The 21,397-nt window shown below is 33.9% G+C and overlaps 1 long non-coding RNA gene across 1 annotated transcript; it reads right to left on the reverse strand.

Annotated features, from left to right (window-relative positions):
* Positions 1 to 1,576: 1,576 nt before the first annotated feature.
* LOC108363567 (uncharacterized) lies at positions 1,577 to 20,945 on the reverse strand. The gene is made up of 3 exons (XR_001847635.1): positions 20,935 to 20,945; positions 16,594 to 16,601; positions 1,577 to 1,800 (listed from the first exon to the last, which is right to left on the reverse strand). It is a non-coding gene; the product is annotated as an uncharacterized LOC108363567 (long non-coding RNA).
* Positions 20,946 to 21,397: the final 452 nt, after the last annotated feature.

Consider the following 21,397-nt stretch of genomic DNA (forward strand, 5'->3'; position numbering starts at 1 on the left):
CCAGTCATAATAAGTATGCCAAAAAATGCATACAGCTCTGTTATTGACACAGGCGTCCATGACTTAGGAGTTGTGTTTGGATGCGCATTGTTGTAAGCATTATAAGTTTCTTTTGCTAACTTATTTGTGTGGCGCATAATTATATCAGCCATTTCAACGTTCATGAAACATTTGAATGTTTGCTCTATTGACAACATTTCAGTGCATCTAGCTGGTCCAGAACGTTCTCTTATAATATTTTGTCTGAGTACCTGACGACTTACATTTGGTTCTTTCATCCACTCAGTACCATCACGTGCAACAAATTTTTCGGCACTAGCAGGTAATTCATTATTTTCTTCTACTTCTTCTTCTTCATCGTCTTCTTCATCATCCTCATAGTCCGCATAATCAGGTAATACTTCTGCGGCACTTTGCGAAACTTCAGCATCGTCATCAGCAATTTCAATGTCATTGATTTGAATTTCTTCTTCATCTTCTGAGTCAAAGTCATAGGGAGCGTCATCGTCACAAATTTCATCAAATAAAGATTGTATATATGATTCTCGCTGTTCCTCAGTTAGCCTGCATAATAAAAAAAATTAGTATATGTTTACATTGTTGCTTATTTTACATTTTTTACCTTCTATATGCTGCACTTGATAAATATTCGTTTCTTCTTGAAGTCATTTCGTATCCAGTTATTTATAGTTTCAGTTATATTTATTTTCACTTATATTTTCACTTCTTACACTTTTGAGCACCAAAACAATAATGAAAATATCAACAGGCAGCATTTATAACAACACCTCGTGTGAAAACAACCCTTGCAGCTGCATATAAAATACAAAAACCAGTTATACCAGTGTATTTGCTACCTACGTACCCATACCTTGCGCGACCTTTTTGCACATATCTTTTGAACCAGGTAGAATATTTCAATGAAATAAAAACCAAAATGTGTATTCGTTGTTACTCTACAAGTATATTATTATAAATTATATTATTTTGTTTTGCATTTATCAGGACAACAACAAAAACAAAAATCCACTGTTGCATGTCCTGACTTTATTTGCCCATATCGCTGGAACCAGTAGGAATATTCGAATGAAACAAAAGACAAAATACTTGTTATATATTAAAATATACATTTCAAAAAAAAAAATCATAGAAATCGGTTGAATAAGCATTAAAAAAACCGCAAAATAAGGTCCCGGGTACAAACGTATCCCGGGTGTGTGTTTACGTGGTATTTTCTGGGTGTGTGTTCTAGGGTTAAGTGAAACTACCTTCTATCTTTTTATCATGGGTGCTAGGATCAGTGAATCGGTGTAATTCAGCTGCGAAGTCAATAGCTTTAGGAGAGAGTTTACAAAATGGACTTATTTGTCAAAACGAACAAACACAGTCTCTAACGCTAGAGAAATTTGGATTTCTACATTAGATATCCAAGGTAATTCACTAATCGTTCTCAATTCGATGACGAAGTTAGATAACTACATTAGCGTTCAATTCGAGAACGATTAGAGATACAACGCAAATTCAAATAAATGTAAATAAGCAATATTCCAAATGTATGAATCATAAATTATTTTTAAGCTCAAATATTTCATTATTATTTTATTGCGAATACATTTAATACAAATTTTACAAACAAAGCGTTTTATTTAATAAAGCAAAACAGCAGTTTGAAATTCACATTCGAAACCCACTAGAGATCAACATTACAATTCGATTAGAGAATTAATATTTTCTTGAGTCGAGAACTATGTCCCATGTTTGTTGAGATCGCTATGATTCTCAATAGTTTTTCGACTCGTTCTCTAACGTTTGAGATTGCAGATTGTGGCTAGTTCTCCAAACATTCTCTAATCGATAACCTCAATGTTTGCAGGGGCATTCCAACCTGACGGGTGGAACATTTTAACTCGTTTTTGCACGAACTTTTAGTAATTTCTCCGTAACCGTAACCGTTTATCGGATAAGTATCAAGGACCTTATTTAAATGATGGGAAGCTTTCGTATTTGCAAAGTAAGGTTTGAAAAACAAAACATTTTGGCTGTGACGGGTGGGAAATCGAATAAGCATTTCTTTGAAAGCTGAAAACTTCTCACCATAAATGTATTTTTTTAATAACTCAGCACTGTTTTAAAGTCCACGAGGTGTACTTTCTCTTTGGATAATTATTATTTGCATTGTCACCTTAAATACACGAGAAATGCCTTGAACACTTGCTGAGAAAATACTACATCAGAGATTGTCGCGATAGTAGAGAATAGTCGGTTGCATTTATAACAGTATAGAGTAAATAGTGAAAACTAAATCGATAATAGTTTTCTAAAGAATTATTCCAAATGCTAACTGCTAATGGTTTACTGTTGTCACAGATTTAAACGCAACCTATGATTTCTTTTTTTTACCTGTGGTGTCGTCTTCGCGGAGACGACCATAAGGTAAATTTTTAAGCTACTAGCAAATGCCTGGCTTTCTTCGCAACTCCATATAAGAACTTTTGCGTTGACAAATAAAAAAATAGCGTTGCTTTGAAAAAACGGTTTGTAATGTAAAAATAAAATAATGTAAAAAATATATTTTTTAGAAACAAGCCTTTATTTAACCTGTATAATCAAAGGAATAAAATGAAGTAGTGTAACAAAAGATTTTTTAGCAAGAAAATTTGGTCAAAACTGCACTAAAATTAATAAAATAAAATAAGTTAAGGTCTCGTTAAAGTTACTAAAAGCCATTTAGTGAAAGGAGTTATTCAAACTCTTATGAAAATTACTAACAATTTGTACTAATTTACTTCGTTTTTAAAAAAGGCTTGTCGCGCGAATAGCAAACCGGCATTTAAATATCTGCATACATACATATACACACATACCTAACCAATTATGCAAGTACGCTGAATTCGCCGATAATCTTTGCCTTTATCCCTTTCTTCTTCTACATATTCACCTTTACCTTCTTCCTTGCATGAATCTTAATCTTCATAAATCTGATTCCTAAACTGGTGCTTAGCAGATTTCTTTAATTCAATATCAGTATTAAAGCAAAAATTTAGAAGGTATTTCCGCCCCAACCATGTACGTGTACGGCATTAGTATTGTCACTTTTGAATTGATTTTTTCGCTTTATGTTAACCCAATTTGAAATTTAAAAAATTGTCTGCACATGTATTTTGATGCACCTTTCTAATGATACATAATTATTCACACCTTTGAGGTATAATTAAGCCATAAAAGGGGTGAAAAGAAAACATGATTGCCTATTCGTATATAAGATAAGATACCAAAAACCAAAAAATATATGGAAACATCATTATATTGCAATATGCTTGGGGTCTTCAAGATTAAAAATCTTGTTTATTTTGGTTCACTTATGCCAAATGATGTTGTAATTGATGCCACATCAAGTGATATCATGTCATGTGGTAAAATTGAGTGTGCTGAGTTGCGGTGTGGTGTAATTGTGTGAGGGAGTTACGGTGTTATGAATTCAGGTGTGGTGGGCTTAAGAGCTGTGGTGATTTTAGGTGTGGTGAATTTAGCTGTGGTGAGTTGAGGTGTGGTGAATTTAGGTGCGGTGGATTTAGGTGTGGGGAATTAAGGTGGGGTGGATTTAGGTGTGGGGAGTGAAGTAGTGGTGGATATAGGTGTGGGGAGTTAAGGTGGGGTAAATAAATGTGTGGTGAGTCCAGGTGGAGTATGTTTTTAAGCGGAGTTGAGATGAGTTGGGATGAGTTAAGTTAAGTTAAGGGGTTATGATCTTTATGCTTATCTTCATCTTCATCTTCATCTTCATCTTCATCTTCATCTTCATCTTCTTCCTCGTCTTGGCCTTCATCTTTATCTTTTCCTTTATCCTGATCTAAATATTTCCATTCTTTTCTTCATTTACATATTCACCCCCACCATTGTTATTAGGTTAGGTATTTAAATTTTCCTTCCCCTTTGTCTGCATATTTAGGTTTCTTTACTTTTATTTTAATTTCTGTATTTATCCCTTTCTTCTTCTCCATACTCCACTTTACCTTCCTCCTTGTTTGAGTCTAATCTAATCATGTACATACATATATACTAGAGGGCTGCAAAGTTCCCAGCTAAGCTGCACTTCTCACATTCAATCGAAAAATAGGAACACATTTTTGCGGTACCTAAAAAAAAAGGATACAAAAGTAGAGAACATCCCAAATGAGCGTACCTGAACGATGTTACTCGACGGCGCTTTCCTTCACCAAATACGTGTTCCGCTATGCTCACATACTTAAGTATCACTAAACCTGAACGTAGTATTCGGAAACTTCACATAGGAAGGTCAAACTGCACGTGAAATTTTATGTTCTCTTTATGGATTTGGATTCTACTTAAATAGATATAACACGCGAAGACATTTTTTTTTTTGAATGGGATCAGCTTTGCATTCGTTCGATTTCCAAAAATGAGGCGTGATATTAAAGCGCTTGGCCTGTAGATGTTTACTAAGGTTTATTTTTTTTAAGTGTTGCCACCTGTTACTAAAATTATTTAATAAGTTAGATCAGTTATTAGAGTATGGGTATTACTATAAATTGGTTTGAAAAGGCTCCATCTCTAATAAATATGTAGGATTGTTGCCACCCGTTTAAAACGTCAATTTCAAATAAATTAAGGGAGTGCGGTAAATGAAATACACACATATTTATGCATTAAAATATGCGTGTTCGAATAAGTGAAGCAATTTTTTGTGAAGGAGATCAGATCTGCACAGTTCTTTCGAATTTAAAAAAATTATATGTCAAATTAAGGTCCTAGGTGTTATTTTTAGAAGTAAGAACTTTTTTAGAGGTACAGGGTGAATTGATGCAATAAAAAAACCCATAAAAATATCGATAACAAACTTCGTTGCAAATTTCGATAACAAAATCGATAATAATATTGGTAGCACAATCGTTAAAAAAAGTTATAAAATATCGATAACAAAATCGATAAATAATTGATGACAAAATCTATAACAAAAATCGATAAAAATATCGATAAAAAAATCGATAATAATATCGATAACAAAATCGATAAATAGTCGATATCAAAATCGTTGAATAATCAATAACACAATCGATAAATTATCGATAACAAAGTCGATAAAATTATCGATGAAAAATTCGATAACAACCCCGATAAAAGTATCGATTATTATATCGACAAGTCCCAAGAATCCCGGAAATCTCTATATTGTATTGGCAACCCTACTAAAAATATTACCTCTAGATAAAAGTGCACTGAAATGCCTTTTGGTTCTATAAAAGCGTTGCAAAATTTTACGCCACTTAAATATTTTATTCACTTTGTTTTCAGACAGATGGCAACCCTATGTAAAAATTTGCATTTATTTCCGAATGCGGTAAAGCTGACCTTCAAAATTGCGTTTCATTATTTAAATTTGATGTAGTATGAGGGTAGATATGACATAAAAATACCTTAAAGAAACTCAAACGTATGTATGTATGTACATATATACCTGTATATATATAAAAACATATGAAAAGAAACGTAAATATATTTTATGTGCACGAGACATATCATATTTCTTACATAAAAATTATGCTCTCAAACGAAGTCTTCTTAAAATACTTGAAAATTGCACATGAAGGAACCTTTTACTTGCGGAAGTTTCACAACGTAGTAATCCTCTTTTATGTACCTCTCTTTGTCAGAACATATTTTTGTCGAGTACACTTACATAGGTCTCTTTTTATGCGGTACATGCGTTCCTCAGAAAGCCGCATAAAAAAAATCCGCATAAAAAAGTTCTTTACTTTCATACAAAAACGGGGGATGCGTTCCAGCATTTTCTAAAACCGCATAAATTCGGATACTCCATGTAAAAAATTCTAAAAACCCGCATAAAAAATCCAGTGAGGCATTATTGAGCAAAAAAAAACTATTTATTACTTCACTTCAACACTTCCATGTAAAACTGAACATAAATGAAATAAATAAAGTTTTATCTGTATTTTAACACAAAAAAAAAAATTCCACAATAAATACATGAATTATGTAAGACAACATTGTGTGACAACATCAAAGCGCACACCACAAATTGGAGGAGAAGCTCGGCCAAACACTAACATTATTTGGAGAGAGGAGTACTTCACGTATAGTTAATAATATGTGTATTATAAACTGCCTATTTTTGTTGCAATAAACGGAAGAATAAATCTGTTGTATTATTTTATATATATGGTTGTTTTTATCTATGGAATCCTATTTTAATTAACATTTAAATTGAGCTCGTAATCACAAAAAATAAAATAGAAGCAATTTTATTCATATAAAAAACCTGCTAAATCCACTTCAATTTTGAAAATACATAAGCTAAAACCTGCTAAGTTAGAAATTCGCCAATAAATTAATAATAATAATTTAATAGTACAAAGTCGCATCAGAGTGTAAACCTGCTAACGACCAAAAAACATATTTTACTGTAGAAGCAAAAAACTAAATATATCTTTAAATCTTAGTCTAAGGGGCAAATCCTACATATAGTTTGTGAATCGAGCGACGTTCTATGGCCCTAATCCAGAACGAATGAAAAAAATTACGTTTTTATGGTTTTATTGGCGAATTTCTAACTTAGCAGGTTTTAATTTTTGTATTTTCAAAATTTAAGTGGATTTAGCAAATTTTTTGTATGAATAAAATTGTTTCTATTTTATTTTTTGTGATTACGAGCTCAATTTAAATGTTAATTAAAATAGGATTCCATAGATAAAAACAATTATATATATAAAATAATACAACAGATTTATTCTTCCGTTTATTGCAACAAAAATAGGCCGTTTATAATACACATATTATTAACTATACGTGAAGTACTCCTCTCTCCAATTAATAGTACAAAGTCCACATATGAGATAATTTAAGTAGGAACTCAATAATGCCAGAAAGTATGATACATATTATTCAATCATGAGGTAAATTGTCATAGTAGGTGTGGCAATCTTCAGGAAGTAATCGTTTGAAATACTGGAGATCTCATACTTTCTGCGAGCAATAATACGCCTACTCTCGTATAAATTCGGAAAGTGAGAAAACGGCAAGGACACAGCTACTGGGGATTTTCTTTGCGGTATAACTTGCCATTCGTTGGAAAATCTTAAAGTGTGTTTGCATTGTTCAATTTTGCGTTCAACATTTGCGTTCAACTCAGCGCAGGGTTGCACGAAAAAAAAGTTGAATGGCTAAAAATATCAAAATATGAAAAAATATCAAAATATTCGCCATAAAAAGGTGTTTGCATTGTTCAACTTTGCATTCAACTTTTGGTTGAATGGCCTTTCCACTAATCGCTTTCAACAAAGTTGGTCGCCAGCCAACATTTAGCCATTCAACTTTTTGTTCGTGCAACCCTGCGTTGAGTTGAACGCAATTGTTGAACGCAAAGTTGAATAATGCAAACACTGATTTAGTTTGAAATGTATGTCGCCACTTGGTGTAGCAGCACCTTTGCCGCGACCGGGACGAATGCTATTAAAGAATTGAACTGTGTTAAAGCTTTTAAAGAACGTGTAACTAAGATTAGTTACCTCATATGGTTTTGGATTTTTTCTAGCTAATCTACATACTTCAACGTATTCTGCAGGAACATGGATATCTCTTTTCTTAAGTGCTCGTTCGATAGTGGAATGGAAACACTTCAAGAAACTTTTGCTCAATAATGATATTGTTATTTATAGCTGTGGATAACAAAGCATTAGCCATAATACAGTCTCAGTTTTGATATGTGCATTCGTCGCTATAAAAAATTACTGTAATTGGCTCCCCGGAACTATTATTTGGTACTACATTTTTCTCTATCAAATCTACCCACACGCTGGAAAACTCTTCTGCATTTAATCTTCCTTCTGTTTCGTTCCACAAGTAACAATAATTTCCTTGAGATATACAAAATTAAAGCTTATTCGCTGGCTATTACCTTGGCTTAAACGCATAAAGTAATACTCTAAGACAGAACAATAATCGAGCGACAGAAGCACAATATGTTGGATTTAGCAGTTGAATTTGAACTGATTTTATTTAGCAGCTTTACTCATCAAACAACTTTTGACAATTATATTTTATATTGACGTCTTTTTTTGCTTGCCCACTGCGGAATCGCCTACTCCTTCGAACTGCATCAAAAGGTCAATTTTGCCAAAAACGGATTTAGCAGGTTTACACTCTAAGCCGGCGATATGTGTAAGCGCCAATCTATTACACAGGTCAACAACGTTTTGTTCTAGGAAAGTGTAGGGTCATTTTCGAAGTAATTTTTCGCGTAGAATCCGAATCCGTGGTTTAAATTGCTCTATCACGTCAGGATTTTGAGATGTCCTAACCTAAATGTGCAAAAACGCTGTTTTTGCCCATTTTTGAGGTTATGTAGCTACGCAGATTTTGCTCTTCATAAAAAAGTAAACGTGGTATTTTAAAGTATAAGTCTTCCTTTTTTAAATGCCGTTGAGTTTGCTTAAATATCTTTATTTTTCACTGAGATATCGCATTTTGAAGTTTCCATGTTTGTGAATTTTTCGATATTCGAAAATCCATTGAGATAACATGAGACGTGATACGGTCGATTACATAGTCGCACAAAAAAATGCGATATCTCAGTGAAAAATTAAGATATTTGAGCAAACTTAACGGCATTTAAAAGAGGAAGACTTATACTTTAAAATACCACGTCTACTTTTTTATGAAGAGCAAAATCTTCGTAGCTACATAACCTCAAAAATGGGCAAAAACAGCGTTTTTTGCACTTTTAGGTTAGGATATCTCAAAGTCCTGACGTGATAGAGCAATTTAAACCCCGGATTCGGATTCTACGCAAAAAAATAGTTCGGAAATGACACTACACTTTTATAGAACATTCCGAACCCATTTTTTTGCAGACCTGTGTTATTATTATTATTACACTGTGGAACAAATTCAGGTTAGAAAAAGTTAGGTCGATTCTGAGAGTGAGGGGTGAAAATAGAGGCTAAATTAGAAGACCCGTATCGCGGCGTTTGTTTATGTTAGTTCGATTTTTTTTTTTATCGACCTTCGAACTTTGCAGTCAAATGCAATAAATTTCTTCCCCTTCTTCCTCTTTTTCCTCGTCTTCCGCTTTTTTGTTTCCAACCACCGCACAGGTAGCGATTTTTATTTATTTCGTGCAAGCGAACTAATATCAAAAATAAAGATTCAGTTAAGACTCGAAACTCAGCCGAAGCTGATGTCTTTTAATTTTCGCTCGGTCGTGATAAAATTAGCGATAAATTTTTTTGGAACTTATTTCATTTTGTGAGTGATTTAAGTTAAGTGCATCCGTTTCATAAAAATAACAAAACCAACATTGTAAAATATACATATATTGTATTAAAAATGTCGGAACCAAAATGTAAAATGGATCATTTTTGTAATGTTTGTGGACGTTTAATAGCAAGCGATGAAAAATGTGGCAATGCGAGTGATTGTTTTTTGGAAGCCTATAAACAATATTTCTCGCAAGAGTTTATCACTGACGTAAACTATGCCCCTAAAAAGTTTGCTTTAATTGCTATTCAAGTGTTATGCAATGGAAAAGTGAAAAGTAGAAGGCTATGCCGTTTGGTATACCAATGATGTGGTTAGACAACAGCCCGCATCAACAAGAAAATTGCTATGGATGTATCAACCACCATAAAACTTTGAATAGAAAGAAAGCAAAGAATAAAACTTATGTAGCAGTGCCAAGTGTCCAATAACCATTACCGCACTCAGAATTCGTTCCAGTACCAACATACCGAAGCATTGATCTTCAAACAGATATCAGTACTACAACCGCCGCTGCTATATCCATGCATTTATTCTCAGAATACGACTCTGGTGAAGGTACATCCTATGAAACATCACACAAAAGCAATTGGATGCAATTGTTGCAATTTTGTGTTTGACTCAGAAAAAATCAGAACAACTGGCTTCATTTTTGAAAGGAAATAATTTGGTGGCGAAAGGTACCAAAGTAACAGCATATCGAAAACGCCAAAAAGAGTTAGAAAAGTTCATGTGAATGATGCAAAAAATTTCGCTTATTGCAACGATATCGAAAAGTTAATGGAGACGATAGGGTTAACCTATAAAAAAGATGATTGGCGTTTATTCATCGATAGTTCACTAATCAGCTTAAAAGTTGTGCTTTTGCACAAGACGAATGGAATGCCTTCTATTCCAATTGCGTATAGCACTGACACTAGTGAAAATTTCGATAATTTGAAACACTGGGAGTAGTCAAATATAACGAACACCAGTGGCGTATTTGCTGCCACCTCAAAATAGTTTCATTGATTACAGGCTTAACAGCATCTGGCCGTCCAAAATATCCGTGTTTTTTGTGCGTTTGGGATTCACGATACGTAGAAGGTATTAAAGGAAGAAACCAGTACAAACAGCATAACTGGAATAGTCGCATTGGACGGAAATGGCCTAAGGACAATAGGCTAAACGAAAGTCTTGTTCCTGAAATGAAAATTTTGTTGCCGTTACTCCACATTAAACTTGGCATTGCTAAATTTTTTTTGAAATGTATCACAAAAAGACCAGCAGTATTCAACCGCTTAAAATACATTTTCCCAAGACTAAGTAACGCCAAAATTCAGGAAGGGGTTGTTAGTGGTCCCGACATACGGAAACTAATGAGTCGTCAAGATTTTGAACAAGTTCTGACAGACCGAGAATTAAATGCATGGCTCGCATTGAAAGCAGACATTAAAGGACTTTTGGGTAAAGAACGCAAAGACAACTACAGGCAATCTGTTGCAAACATGTTGACAGCTTTCGATGAAATTGGGGTTAATATGTCGTACAAAATTCATCTCTTGCATCAGCATCTTGATCAACTCGCTCAACAGTTGCCAACTGAATCTGATGAGCAAGGCGAACGCTATCACCAAACTGCGCTTCCATTTGAAATAAGGTAACTATAGAGTGTGCATATTTTGAATTCCTAGATTTTTCTAATATCTTTGTCAGAGTGCACAATTTAAACATGTTAACGATTGAAAACTATTTTCGTTTCAGGTAGAGAGGAAAGAAATCTCCAGATGCAATACTCGCTGAAATTTGTTGGTGGTATAAAAACACCTTTGAAGAAGAGGAAAAAGAGGAAGAAGGGGAAGACAAAGATGAAATTCCAGAATATCTGTTGGACGAAATTATCGACCTTTCTGATGATGATGACGATGACCAAGATATTCGGGAGAGCAGTGATGTTGATCCACAGCCGCCTGCTAAACGGCAACTGGCCGAACCATTAATTTAATTTATTTAATTTTTTTACTTAAAACTTTTCATAACTAACATTTCAAAATTATATTTTTTTCCATATTTTTATAATTTCTTTTTCAATGTTTCTTCAAAACCAACACTGAAAAAATTGGTACATAAGAAATGAGAAGTAAATTAATATTAAGCTGGAAAACGCAAGTTTTGTATTATGATTGTTTTCTTTTCTAATGAAATTTATTGAAGAAACTGAGAAGCATATTATAGATCAAACAGAAAGCAAAAAAGACTTAGTTTTGTGGAAAATATGTTCAAAAAGCATGAAAAATAAATTTCCAACATTTTGCTTCATAAGCAATACAAAAATTTTCTAAATCAATTTTTTTTTATTTTAATTGATGCACATATGATTTGCCGCAGCTGTCAACTAGAAGATAGCGAAGAAAGTGTCCAGCATTTCCTGTGTGAAAGTCCAGGCCTTTCGAACATTAGACACAAGACGTTAGGGAAACATCTAGTAGCAGAACTAACCGACCTATCAGGAGCTACCATTAGCGAAATCGGCAGATTCATTAGAGAGTCGAAATGGTTCGACCTAGCAACATAGGAAGTGCATAGACAAGATATTTATCCCCCGCGAGAAGTGCATCAAAATGGCGCAATAATGCGCTAATTGTGTCCTAGGCAGCGACTAGGAAGCACTGCAACCAACAAATTGTTGCACAGGTCTCTAGCAATAATTTGGCTTTAACACATTGAAAAAATATCAATTAGTCGACGAGTTATAGCCAAAAAACCATATAAACAATATTCTGAAAATCGGCATTTGACTGCAAAGTTCGAATGTCGATTTAAAAAAAATTCGAACTAACATAAAAAAACGCCGCGATACGGAATCTAATTTTGCCTCTATTTTCACCCCTCTTTCTCAGAATCGACCTAACTTTTGCTCACCTGAATTTGTTCCACAGTGTAATGTAAAAATACAAAGACAAATTATTTATCAGAAGCGTTGTCTATCACACACTGAAAAAAGTAATAAAAACTCTTAAAAAAGAAAAATCGCTACTGCGAAGTAATGGTTTAAAAAACCGCGTAAATTCAAATCCGCATAAAAAAATCCGCATAAAAAGAGACCTAAGTGTACTTTACTTAGTTACTCGATGCTTAGCGACTATACTTCTCTTCACTATCCGCGCTCTCAGTGAGGGGAAGAGAAGGAAGCGTATTCGTTAGAAAACTTCAATGTGAAGCCAAATATCTTCCGATGTAGACCTCTAATACATATGTACATACATCTTATTCCTAAACTGCTGCTTAGCACGTTTCAGTAATTCAGTATCAATATTAAAGCATACATTTAGGAGGCATTTCCGCTCCAACCATGCACATGTACGGCATTAGTAGTGGTGTCACTTTTGAATTGATTTTTTCGCTTTATGTTAAACTAATTTGAAATTTAAAAAATTGCCTCCACATTAGCATCAAGATACCTTTCTATACCTTGGAGGTATAGTTTAGCCGCAAAAGGTGTGTAAAGGAAACATGATTGCCTATTTATATAATTGATTAGTTTAGGTTGAAAGGACTGAAGAGCAGAACCTTACTAAGAGCTCTTATTTCCTTCTGTGAGATGTCTGCAAGTATTACAAGGTTAGCCGAGAGTGCGTAATCTTCTCATATAATACTGCTGTTCCACAGGATGAAAGAGTTTTCCCGTTCAAACGGGCCCCTTAATATTCCTACCGTGTTCTCTCTAATTCAGCACACTTCTTCTTGATATACCATGACCCGTTGATGTGCCTAGGATATCTGTGGAGCTGAAGCAATTTTGCGCTTCTTTGTATGCACACTTAAAGAATGGTATCTTATTAAGTCATCTAAAATGTAAATTTGTAGGTGATCATCTAAATATCATGATTTCAGCGCTATCTATGTTTTGGGTCCCTTTTTTTGCAGAAGTACTTCTTATCATAAAGTTAATACCCGTTAATCCAGGTCATACCATAAAGACGGGTTCTCTTAATATTTCGACTCCAGCGCCATCTGTCGGCACCTTTTTTGTGCAAAAGTATATTATACGGTGCAGAGCGGAAATTCAAATTAATGTGACGTATGATTCCGAAGTTATGGCTAATTAAAAATTTCACACCTATAGGATGAGCCACGCCCCTTTTACAAAAGTATATCTACTTTACAATAAGCATCTACCGTTGATATGTATGTCAACACACCAAATTTCAAAGTCATGTGACGTACGGTTTCGAAGTTATGGCTGATTACAAATGTCACGCGTATGGGAGGTGCTACGCCCCCTTGTTTGATATCATTTTTTTATACCCTAGGTTACGTCCGAGGTCACTCTCTGTATACCAGTTAAAGCCCCATGAAAATCCATTCAACAGTTCCGGAGATTAGGAGTTCAAACAGACAAACAATATACAGTTTTGTTGTAGAATAGATTTATGTAATATATCTTAATAATAAATACTTTTCAGGAGAAAACAAAGCCCTCAAAAATCATTACCGGTGGAAGATAGTTCCGGAGAAAACTCATTTAGGGTGCTCACAGTTCAATATTAGGTTCGTTCGCGTAGCTGTTAATTGTTCATGTTTAACCAAAACTTACAGGTTTTTGCGTTCGCGTACGCAAAAAACTTGCAAAGTAGGGGAAATTGAGAGAGCAAAGTGACATTTCATTTTGAGGGGAAGCTGTTAGTTTCTGTTGGAAAAATTTTTGCCAACAGCAATTTGCCAACAGGGAAACAGCTGATCAAAAACAGCTGGTTGGCATTTACGCAAATCACAAAATTTAATTTGATGGTTTGGAAGATAAAAATTACAAAATGCGACTAATTAAACTTGTAAGAAATAAGTAGTTATTTGTTTAATCAATAAACTGTGTCAGTATAACACTTTGCGATGACTTTTCGTACGTTTTAAATTTTACACTTTTGTATGTAAACAAAAATTATATCAGCTGTTCGTCTAACTTGCAAGTTTCTGCAAATTTTCTGTTCGCGTACTATTTTGGATATTTCTCTCTCGTGAGCGAACAGATAACATTTCGCCGGAATTTGGCAGTTGGTTGGTTTCTGTTGAAGATTTTAAACGAACGCACCTATTATCTACTGTGTTAATTTTGCCACCTGGTAACTTTAAAACATTTAGGGTGCTCACAGTTCTATATTATCTACTGTGTTAATTTTGCCACCTGGTAACTTTAAAACATTTTACCATGTGGCAACTTTGTTTGTTGTTGGTTCCCATACTAATTTGAGATAACACTTTTGGGTAAAATTACTCGACTTTGTCTCATGTTTATGTTTTGTGTTAAACTGGCATCTATCGCTGCTTGTACATACATACATGAATTTCGCTTTGGGCGCAGCGCTGCTTGTACATAAGTTTCGCTTTGCGCCTGCCTGATGCTTGAAACACAATATCCGGCGAACGGCGAAGTTCGCAGAATTGGGCGATGCCGTCGTTCACCGTTCGCCCTGCTATTTCGCCTACTTTAACAGAATTAGAGCGGTAGCGAAAACAACTGATACCACTTCGTCGTACTTATAAGTTAGGTGACCATATTTTGAAAAACGAAACTATATTTAGAAATGATGAAATGATAACAAACATAAATATAAAGCAAGGGATTCCCCCTTAAATTATTTTATTTTTAGCCAGATTTAACGAATCGATCACTGTATTTTTCATGCCATCAAAAATAATTCGGGTTACAAGTGTTTTCTTCTAAATCTTTGAAAGTAAAAAAACATATGGCCACCTTTGGCATGTACTGCCGCCATCGCCCGGCAGAGCGAAAGAAATAAATCTATCGCCACGAAACGCCGCCGTGCGAACTTCGCATTTCGCTTTTGCTGTGTTCAATTTCATATGCCGATGGGTATTCTAATTTTGACAGCGGTAATTTCGCTGTGGTGAGTTCGCCGTTCGCCGGCATTGTGTTTCCGCGGTGAAGCTGGCAAAGGTTCTTTTTTTTGCGCTGTGCTAGCTGAGTATAAAAAAGAGAAGAGAGAATAGAGGGAAATATGCATGTGGTTTGTTGATGCTCTCTAAACACAAACGCGTGAAAGGCAAACGGTCTAGCAATGCGTGGTATTGTTGATCAACTTAATACTTTATTTAAACGTAAGGGTTGCTCACAGTTCGAGTGTGTTATCTTGTTAAAGTTACCACTTTTTAACTTTAGAAGTAAACTGTGAATACCCTAAATATTCTCTGTGTTAAACATGAGAACCCTGCATGCGACATTCATTTCTAGCATTTACACGACTTAGTCGAATGTGAGTGTACTGCTCATTCAATTCATAGAAGCTAGTGTACAACGTGGTGAATATTCACAGCGAAATAAGAGAGCAATAAGAGCAGTCTCTTGTCTCTCTCTGACTGAATACTTACGTTCATCGATCGGCCATGTCCATCCATGAGTGAACGAGTAAGCTAGTAAATGTTTCGATTGTGGCGAATGTTTTGCAGGCAGTCATGTGCTGCTGCAGCAGGCAGCACTTGGCAATCTTTAGGTGTGTACTCGTATTGAGAGGACAAAATTCTCCAGCAGAAAAAGTTCTGAGAATTTAGCAGCATTCGCTCTCAAAGAGACGAAATATCAACAGAAGTACGAGAACGCAAAATTTGCAAAAACTTGCAACCTTCGAAACAGCTGTTCACTTGCACAGTTGCCACTGGTGATTAATTTGGCAATTTATTTTCTGCTTGGTGCATTTTCCCCCGATTTGGCATTTTATACAATTGAATAGTTTTGGTTAAGAAAAACGTTTTTAAAATACGAATTAATTATATCGGAATGAATAAGTTAGTTTTCTCATAATTATTTCTGATATCACATAGTGACGCATTAAAAACAAGAGTATCTCCTCCAAACACCCATCTTTGATCCAAAATAATGTAATAGAGTAGGTTTAAAATTATAAAATTTTAATTTCAACAATCAACCTACCAAAACCGAAAACTTCAGCAAAAAAACATTTCAGAATGCTTCATTTAAATCTATTTTGGTATATTTAAAGGAAATTTATGGTACAAACGAAAAATGTCATACGGCAACCATAGTCAGCACGCACTAAAGTAAACAAACTGGAGATTAATAGCAAATTAACGAAAAGTAAATTCAACAAACGTTGTGCTTATTAAATTTACGCACTTTTTAGTTATATACTAGCATTAAATAATAAAATTTGCAATAAATAACTCAAAAAGGCCATATTTTCTTTTGTTTATATACAAACATGTGTTTGTGATCAGCTGATTTTCTTACTTGCAAGTTTTCGCTGGGAAAAATTTTTCCAGCAGAAATTTGCAGCTCTCTTTCACATTTTGCTCTCTCAATTTCCCCTACTTTGCAAGTTTTTGGGGTACGAGAACGCAAAACCAGTAAAAGTTTTCTAAAACTTTAGATAGTTAGGCGTACGAGTAAACACCTATTTTGTTATTTTCCTGATGCGCAATGCTACGTTTTCAGAGCTGTTTAATTTAGACATGTATGTACATACATACATACATATCCATATGCATGATGATTTGTAGATGCTTTTTATATTTTTGTTTGTAATGAGACATGGATAAGTAAAATTTTGCTACCTTAGAGTATGCTCAAAATTTGTTTTATATGGAAGAAAATGCGTAGCACCGTCAGCAAAAAAATCAAAAATCCACCAGGACTAAGAAATTTAAGATTTGCACATTATTATACTAAAATTGAAGGGGCTATAAACCGTACAAATATGTACTGGATTTTTTTAATTACTCATTAAAAAGTTTGCAATTTTGATGAAACTGCAAATACTCATAAATTTCGTACGAAGGTTGAAACTTGGATTATATGGTGTTTGTTAAAATCTAAGGCCCAATTTCAGATGGCCTACTTAAGGAGAGATTGTTGATTAACTTCCACTATTCATTTTCAAATCATACATTTAATCTGCACTTAAGTGGCCAATATTGGCTATTTAAATATGAGATATGCAACCCTGTCTTTGTACCAAACAACCAATATGGATTGGTAGGTTGTTTAATCAATCCCACCAAATCCTACCAAAATACAATCAGCTGTTCAGCACAAAATGTAAACAAACAAGCAAATGCAACAACAATTTCAAGGAAAAAGCAGCAGTGCTGCCAATTGTTTGGCATATTTAAACAAAGTTGATCTGAAACCCAACGAAAGCTAAATGACATTCAAACAACAATCCACAATTAAACTTAAGTGCCGTTTAAATATGCATTTGAAATTGGCCCTAAGCCATGTTTTAATACAAAATTAACAAAAAATATTTAATGCGAAAAACATTGCGAATATTAACAAGAAATCCCGTATACTCAATTTTTTGAGTAAGTTTGTGTCCTTAGAGATTTCCTTTAGAGAATTTTGCATTGTTAATAGCGCTCTTACACGATATGTATTTGCATATGTAAATTCTACTTTTCTGTTACGTTCTAATATAATGTGCATACGAGTAGATACAAAAAAGTAGCATTTACACATGCAAATACATATCGTGTAAGAGCGCTGTAAGCAGGATGCATTCCCTTTAGTAAACCAAAACTATTGCAGCAGCAACCAACTTCAATTCTCATATACAAATTTAAGATTATTGTTAATTTCTTCATGATAAAATTATCAGATTTAAACCAAATTAATATGGGACCACCTGTGAGGTAACACCTTTCCTTTAAAAAATATATAAGTAAATTATAGAAATCGGTTAACCTGGGCTAAAGTTATGCGGTAACATACATAAAAAAACATATTCCGACGAATTGATAACCTGCTCCTTTTTGTGAAGTCGGTTAACCCTAAAAGCCCAATCTGCGTCAAAAAGGCGAATCGGGATTTTTTCAATTTGAACACAAAAGTGCCGTTATACTTTGTTGTTTTAAATAATTGTGATTGTAGTTTTAATAGTAAGACTTTGTTTTATTAATAGTTTATATCACAACATCAATATTCTTTAAAAAAAAATTGGGCAGAAATAAGTATATTTTAGCTCACAGGTTGTCTTTTAAGTCACCGACGCCTCTAAGAAGTATGTTTGGGCTTTACGTAATTTTCAAGTAGATTGGGCTTCTAGGGTTAAAAAACCAACAGCTTGTTTCAGTTTTTTCCACTTGCCGATTTTTACATAAAGCTTTTTTAGTATTCGCCAATTTCGTACACACATATGGGCATTTCCCAAAAAAGGTAAACCGAAAATGCAAGTAAATGAATTTAAACGGCTTTATAACTTTATATTTCGCATTCAGATGGCGAAAAGAGGCTTTGAAAACGGGAGACTGTGGAGGGAAGAACTGAAAAAATTAAATAAAAAATTAAATTTAGTATGTGTTACTAGTAAAAATATTGTATGGGGGGAAAATCTGTCGCGTCCGATATGTCGCGTCCGTTACCAGATTTTAATTCAAAATTAAATCAACAACAAATTGCTTCTGATTAAAAATGAATTGGTTGTAACGGTCCATAATTAGACTTTATTTAAAGAATGTTTAATAAAGGAAAACCTTACACGATTCGCTGAGTTTTGCTTAGTTTTAACATGTACTCTGAAATCACTTCTTTTTTTGTCGCGTCCGTTATGCCCTACTTTTCATCGATTTTCTCGACTTCAGTGTTCCAAGCGCACCTAGTTTTTTGTCAACCAAAGGACGGTATAAAAGCTACACAACAGCAATTTTTTTTACAAGTGACTTCAGTTTTCGTATGATTTATTTAACTCTAAAGTCGTACGAATGTCGCGTCCGTAACCCAGGAAATACCCATATGTATTATATGTACATACATATATGCGTAATGCCAGAATGGCATACATACAATCATATTTAAGATACTATCGATGTTTCGAAAAATTACATCGATGGAAGCTCGATGTATCGAATTAAAACATCGATGTTTTTCCCGATGTTTTTGGGAAAGCTTGCTGATTTTTTTAAAATATTGCACACAATTTTAAATTGGATTTATATTGTTTTTGTTAATGAATGAACTAAATTTTTATAAAATCAAAAATTGAATCAAAAAAATTTATTGTTAAAACTTGTAGTAGGTTTTTATTTTGGAACGAGGTGTAGTTTTAATGCAAAAGTATTACAATTTTAGTTAGTGCTACATACGAGTTGTTTTTGTGGTCTGCTCGCTTTTCATCCGATGGCGAGCTCGTCGTCGGGGGTTTGGGGGTTAAAGTCAAAGAATAATATTTCACTAATATGGGTATAGAAAAAAGGCTCCTTAGAAGAAAGTATGCGTAATAAAGTTTCAAACACGAATTTTTAAAATCATATATTCAATTTTTCGCTTTATTTATAAAACATTTTGATAATTTTAAACACATTAAATTTTTCTTTTTACTTATAAATCAATGAAACGAAGAATTTTCAAATTTTTCGTGGTTTTTTGAAAAATTCTTATAGAACTTCGTCAACTGAAAAATTTATATCTTTGTGAATATTCATAGATGCTAGACCGTTGAGCCTTTCTTGACATGTTGTATTTCTCAAGTAGGTTTTAATTCTCGTCGATTACTTTTTCATAGAAAGCAAACAATTCTTCAGTTTTTTTTTCGTTAAAATCATACTTTGGAAACAAAACACTAAAATTTTTTAAAACTGATTTATGGTTTAGGAACCGGCTTTTCAAATGAGCAATATATGTATCAAGGAAGGGAATGTAAAAAGCATTGCGATAGTATGCCTCGGCGTCTCCGGTTTTCACATTAAAGCGATTCTTTTGGCGACTGCTGTATCGCGGTACTTTGATTTCTGTACCTAGGTTGGTGCATACTTCTTATACGTGTTCGAAAAGCAAATTAAAGTTTTTTTCTGCATCTAGTCGCATTTCTTCAAATTCCTTTAAAGCGTCGTCGGCTAAGCTCATTGCTTCTGCAAGATCTTCATCAGGTGCTTGTAATTGCCGGCTAGCAAAGCAACAATTTATAAATAAAATAATGTAAAAAAAATATTTTTTAAAAACAAGCTTTTATTTATTAACCTGTACAATCAAAGGAATAAAATGAAGTAGAGTAACAAAAGATTTTTTAGCAAGATAATTTTGTCAAAACTGCACTAAAATGAATAAAATAAAATAAGTTAAGGTCTCGTTAAAGTTACTAAAAGCCATTTAGTGAAAGGGGTTATTCAAACTCTAGAGAAAATTACTAACAATTTGTACTAAAGCTTGTCGCGCGAATAGCAAACCGGCATTTAAATTTCTGCATACATACATATACATACATACCTTACCAACTATACATGTACGCTGAATTCGCCGACAAGCTTTTTTAAAAACGAAGTAAATTACTACAAATTGTTAGTAATTTTCATTAAAGTTTGAATAACCCCTTTCACTAAATGGCTTTTAGTAACTTTATTTTATTCATTTTAGTGCAGTTTTGACGAAATTATCTTGCTAAAAAATCTTTTGTTACTCTACTTCATTTTATTCCTTTGATTGTACAGGTTAAATAAAAGCTTGTTTTTAAAAAATATTTTTATTTTATTTTATAATTTTTAGTCCATTTATAAAAGCGTTGTATATTAAAAAGTGTTATTTTATTTTATGTACAAAATTTTGCAATAGATATTAAAATAATTCAACTTGCAATGAGAGAGAGCAGAAGACTTGGCAAGCAAAATGTTGTTTGCTTTTGTTTTGTATAAACATACATATGTACATATAGCAGCAGTTAATTTTATTTAAGGAAATGGCGTGTCGTCCATTTCCGCTGTAGCATGGCATATATTTAGGCGCAATATTTAACTTCTTCTGGCGGGGCGACATCTGGAGTCTAGAATTTGCTACAAATAGCTTTGCTACACTACCGCCACGGCGCGCCGGCAGCTTTAACAATTTTATAGTGGTTTTACGTTCTTTGGCAAATTACGCTCTGTTAGCCATAAATCTTACTATTTTTTGACCGCCTTTGAATCAAGACCCCTGGACCATATGGGGAATTCATTTATATTTCAAATTGCATTATCATCGTGATTGGAACTATGCTGAAAATTTCAAGTCTCTAACTTGTCGGGAAGTCAGTTTAAAATCGATTGGAAATTTCCGCGATTTGCGCGGGATGACCAAGTTAAATTAAAGCTTATAAAAAAAGCAAATGCTTGGCTGTTGTCGCTG

This window comes from Rhagoletis zephyria, unplaced genomic scaffold, assembly GCF_001687245.7.
Source record: "Rhagoletis zephyria isolate East Lansing unplaced genomic scaffold, Rhagoletis_zephyria_1.1 Rzeph_scaffold_01307, whole genome shotgun sequence".
In the NCBI taxonomy this organism is placed as follows: domain Eukaryota; kingdom Metazoa; phylum Arthropoda; class Insecta; order Diptera; family Tephritidae; genus Rhagoletis; species Rhagoletis zephyria.